Source organism: Bison bison, unplaced genomic scaffold (genome assembly GCF_000754665.1).
Source record: "Bison bison bison isolate TAMUID 2011002044 unplaced genomic scaffold, Bison_UMD1.0 scf7180017864229, whole genome shotgun sequence".
NCBI classification, from domain to species: domain Eukaryota; kingdom Metazoa; phylum Chordata; class Mammalia; order Artiodactyla; family Bovidae; genus Bison; species Bison bison.
This window is the reverse complement of record NW_011494801.1, coordinates 1649766-1655620: the sequence shown is the minus strand read 5'-3', so window position 1 is coordinate 1655620 and position 5855 is coordinate 1649766.

The following is a 5855-nucleotide window of genomic DNA, read 5'->3' as shown; positions in this document are numbered from 1 at the left end:
AGATCATAAACTCCTTATTGTAAAATTCAGACTTACATTGAAGAAAGTAGAGAAAACCAAACCACTAGACCTTTCAGGTATGACCTAAATCAAATCCATACAGCGTTACAGTGGAAGTTACAGTGGAAGTGACAAATGGATTCAAGGGATTAGATCTGATAGACGGAGTGCCTGAAGAACTATGGACAGAAGTTCGTAACATTGTACAGGAGGCAATAACCAAGACCATCCCCAAGAAAAAGAAATGCAAAAAGGCAAAATGGTTGTCTGAGGAGGCCTTACAGATAGCTGAGAAAAGAAGAGAAGCTAACGGCAAAAGGGAAAAGGGAAAGATATGCCCATTTGAATGCAAGGAGATATAAGAAAGCTTTTCTCAATGATCAGTGCAAAGAAATAGAGGAAAATAAGAATGTGAAAGACTAGAATTCTCTTCAAGAAAATTAGAGATACCAAGGGAATATTTCATTGCAAAGATGGGCACAATAAAGGACAGAAATGGTACGGACCTAACAGAAGCAGACAATATTAAGAAGAGTTGGCAAGAATACACAGAACTATACAAAAAAGATCTTCATGACCCAGATAACCACGATGATGTGATTACTCACCTAGAGCCAGACATCCTGGAATGGGAAGTCAAGTGGACCTTAGGAAGCATCACTACAAACAAAGCTAGTGGAGGTAATGAAATTCCAGTTGAGCTATTTCAAATCCCAAAAGTTGATGCTGTGCAAGTGCTGCACTCAATATGCCAGCAAATTTGGAAAACTCAGCAGTGGCCACAGGACTGGAAAAGGTCAGTTTTCATTCCAATCCCAAAGAAAGGCAATGCCAAAGAATGCTCAAACTACCGCACAACTGCACTCACTTCACACACTAGCAAAGTGATGCTCAAAATTCTCCAAGCAAGGCTTCAACAGTACATGAACCATGAACTTCCAAATGTTCAAGCTGGATTTAGAAAAGACAAAGGAACCAGAGATCAAATTGCCAACATCCGTCGGATCATCGAACAAGCAAGAGGGTTCTGGAAAAACACCTATTTCTGCTTTATTGACTATGCCAAAGCCTTTGACTATGTGGATCATAACAAAATGGAAAATTTTTTAGAGATGGGAATACCAGACCACCTGACCTGCCTCCTGAGAAATCTGTATGCTGGTCAAAAAGCAACAGTTAGAACTGGACATGAAACAACACACTGGTTCCAAATCAGCAAAGCAGTACATCAAGGCTGTATATTGTCACCCTGCTCATTTAACTTAAATGCAGAGTACATTATACGAAATGCTGGGTGGGATGAAGCACAAGCTGGAATCAAGATTGCTGGGAGAAATATCAATAACCTCAGAAACCACCCTTATGGCAGAAAGGGAAGAAGAACTAAAGAGCCTCTTGATGAAAGTGAAAGAGGAGAGTGAAAAAGTTGGCTTAAAAACTCAATGTTCAAAAAACTAAGGCCATAGCATCCAGTCCCATCACTTCATGGCAAATAGATGGGGAAACAATGGAAACAGTGAGAGGCTTTATTTTCCTGGGCTCCAAAATCACTGCAGATGGTGACTGCAGCCATGAAATTACTCTTTGGAAGTAAAGCTATGAGCAACCTAGATAGCGTATTAAAAAGCAGAGACATTACTTTGCCAACAAAGGTCTGTGTCGTCAAAGCTATGGTTTTTTCCAGTAGTTATGTATGGATGAGAGAGTTGGACTATAAGGAAAGTTGAGCACCGAAGAATTGATGCTTTTGAACTCTGGTGTTGGACTCTTGAGAGTCCCTTGGGCTGCAAGGAGATCCAACCAGTCACTCCTAAAGAAAATCAATCCTGAATACTCACTGAAAGGACTGATGCTGAAGCTGAAGCTTCATTACTCTGGCCACCTAATGCAGAGAACTGACTCATTGGAAAAGACCCTGATGCTGGGAAAGATTGAAGGCAGAAGGAGAAGGGGACAACAGAGGATGAGATTGTTGGATGGCATCACCAGCTCTATGGACATGAGTTTGAGTAAGCTCTGCAAGTTGGTGATGGACAGGGAAGCCTGGCATACTGCGGTGCATGGGGTTGCAAAGAGTCGCACACAATTGAGCGACTTAAATGAGCTGAATGATGGGCTTGACCAGTCAGAAAAGACAGGTCAAAAATTTACTTCACAAAAATCTCTGAAGATAAGTATTGTAGTGTAAATTTAATAGTTCTGGTAGAAGTCACAATCATTATTAACCAAAAATGGGTGTTTACTCAGGAAAAACTTGTCTTTATAATCACCTGCCAACTATTGCCTAAGTTCAACCACCCTCCACATAGTCAGGACTACTTTGGGGTCATAGCAGTCTCTCTGACCCTTGCCCCAAATCTCCATCTAGGGACCCTGAACCCATCCTTCTGTGAGCCATGGGCCACTGGGGCTGGTGGGGGGAGGGGATGGCAGTGCCAGCCAATCAGAAGCACAGTCCGTGCCCGTGAAACAATGAGCTACTGATGAGGGTGTGGCCAGGAGAACGGCTTTTAGAGAAAACTGTCATTTTATGGTCAGCTTTAGACAGACATGGCACTTCTGCTGTCTTCTGAATAATGTCATCCAGGCTCTTTTCCTGTCTTCTGCACTCCTGACTAGATCCTGAAAGATCTAGTCTCTAATCTAGGCCCTGATTTTCCTCAGCCTTGGAGAAAGAAGAGGTATGTGACTGTAGGAGTAGAAACAGTGGTTGCAGAGCTCAGTTGAGGGCTACCCTTGGGGAAGTAGGTTTGGGAGCTTAAGGAAAGTGGGGAAGCCTTGGGCTAGGAATGGAAGTTCATCTTGAATATATCTGCGTCAATCCTTTAAGTGAGATTAGAAGTTTGAACGTTTCAGTGTTACCTTATCCTATTTATCCTAGATGTTCTATTTTTCTAGATTACTATCTATTTACCTCTCTCCTGCAACTTCTCAAATGATACCCTTATCAGTCATCAAATAGCAAATGCCTACCATGTGAAGGAGCTCTAGAAAGATGTTGTGGAGGAAACACACTTATACATTGAATGTGATCTATAAAACAGAGAAGCTTCAATTCAGAGAAGACATAAACAGATCAAAAGATAACCAAGGATTTTAAAAATAGATAATAAGGCACTTAAATTTATAGACACTAAATGCCCTCATAGCTTAGAGGGAAAATTGCCTTGACTAGAGTGGTCTGGCAAGCTTTCTTGACAGATAACATTATCCCTTTATGTTCAGAGTATCTCCTTTGGATTCTTGTAAAATCTGATTTTACATATTGATGAAAAATGGGGTGGAAACTAAAATCTATTATATATTTAGAGAAACAATAATGGATATAATTGATCTTTAGCTTCATTTTCCTTTGAGGGTATTGCTGAGTTTTCTTTAAGCAAATTAAAATTGAACACACACTCTTCTTCATTCAGGAAAATCTGTCTTGGTATGTCATCGAGGCCCTGCTCTTTCACTCTGTCAGATATCCTCATTCCTAGACGCTTTCATGCTTTCTCAGTGGCCACACTCTGTTCAAGCTCTATTCTTGATTTAACTGGACAAATAATTGATGAGGGTACATCTGTAGACATTAAAAGTGCTCTAAAATTAAATATTTTCTCTAGGTTATAAACATCCCCAAAGTGTCATAAAATGGGATGTACCACGGTATTCTAGAAAGAATGCTGCTGCTGCTGCTAAGTCACTTCAGTCGTGTCCGACTCTGTGCGACCCCATAGACGGCAGCCCACGAGGCTCCCCCTTCCCTGGGATTCTCCAGGCAAGAACACTGGAGTGGGTTGCCATTTCCTTCTCCAATGCATGGAAGTGAAAAGTGAAAGTGAAGTCACTTAGTCGTGCCTGACTCTTAGCGACCCCATGGACTGCAGCCCACGAGGCTCCTCCGTCCATGGGATTTTCCAGGCAAGAGTACTGGAGTGGAGTGCCATTGCCTTCATAAAAAGGCCTTAATAGGGACTTCCCTGGTGGTCCCGTGGTTAAAATTCCATGCTTTCACTTCAGGGGGCATGGGTTCAATCCCTGGCCAGGGAACCAAGATCTCACAGGCCGTGTGGCATGACTGGAAAAATAAAATGCCGTGACAGTAATCATTTTCTGATGTTGCAGAACTTAAAGCAGAAAAGGTAAGTTTTCTAAAACAGAAAAGCTCAGGTATTCATTTTAGATGTCTTTGCCTCTTCAGTCCATTAACAGATAATTTTATTATTCTAGTTTCCCTTCTATATTTGTTATCTTGATCTCCAAATGCACCGACTTTCCTTACCTGATAATCATAAACTTAGAAAAATCTGTCCAAATCCTCAAATCACCTTGTTTAAAACAATACACATCTGAAACATTGTAAATACTACAATTAAATATATATATGTAATTCATCTTTCCACTAAAGACAAGAATCACCTCTACAACCTTGCAGACATACGTCTCTCACTCCAATATTCCAATACTAAGACTAACCAGGTACAATGTTAAATTTGCCTCCCAGGGATTGCTAGCCATTGATCCTACTTGATCCTTTCAAAGCAAAAAATAAATCTAACCCATTTTAGTTTTAGAGTTTAAAGCAAAACAGTCTGTACTGTACATAGGAAGAGGGTGTAGTATTGCCAAGATTGAAGAGGCTTGTAGGTAGCAAGCAATCTGAGATATTTATACTAAAAAAAGTATTCACTGTCTCTTTAAAATTCAAATTTAACTGGATGTCCTATATTGTTACTTATTAAAACTGACATTCTTACAAGTGACAGCCAAAGAGAGTAAAGTTGAGATAGTCAATGAATGGGGTAGGAGCTACACCCTGCTCAGTGCTGTTCAGTCCTAACTCTGCTCATGACTGCTCAGCACCTCTGCGGAAGCCTCTTCAGAGCATCCATTCCTATAGAAATCATACTACTTATGGTTACCTATTCTCTGATAAACTAGCTCCCTCCACTGACCAACACCAACTTTCCTTTCCTTCTTCAACCTTCCCATGCACTTCATTCTTGTTTAACCAAATCCCATCTCTACCTGAGGGAGAAAGTAGGGGAATTCTTTTGATAAATTCAGGGGTCTAATTAGACTTTGCACATATATCTCCAGGTTACCCCACACCTTTCACATTTCAGTTTAAACATCCAAAGGCAATGACCATTTTCACCCAAGTGTCATCTCCTGACAATGTTTCCAATGTCTCGCATCATTCCTCAAATTTCATAGTCCATGAACTTCAAATGAAGTGAGTAGAACTAAACCCAATACTCTGAGTCAGATTTAAACACTGCTTACTACCTTAAGATTTGCATGGCATCCAAAATGGCCATGCTTAATTTCTCTAGTACCTCCAGGGAAACAAAACCACAGATGCCACCACTCACCTACCAAGAAGTCCAAATTTTAAAATACTGACAATAGCAAATGTTAACTGGGATACAGACCTCTCACATTTTGCTTGGGGGGTGTAAACTGACTCAGCAATTCCACTTTTAGGTATATGCCCAAGTGAAATGCATATATGTGTTCTCCAAAACACATGTACAAGAATGCTCTTAAGCACTTCCCTTGCTGTCCAGTGACTAAGATTCCGAGCTTCCAGTGCAGGGATCATAGGTTCAATCCCTGGTCGAGGAACTAATCCCAAATACCATGTGGCATGGCCAAAAACAACAATAAATAAATTCTTTTTAAAAAAAAGATTGCTCCTAGCAGCATTATTCCTAATAGCCTGAAACCGGAAAAACAACCCATAGGTCAATAGTTCAGTTCAGTTCAGTTCAGTCGCTCAGTCCTGTCCGACTCTTTGCGACCCCATGAATCGCAGCACGCCAGGCCTCCCTGTCCATCATCAACTCCCGGAGTTCACTGAGACTTAC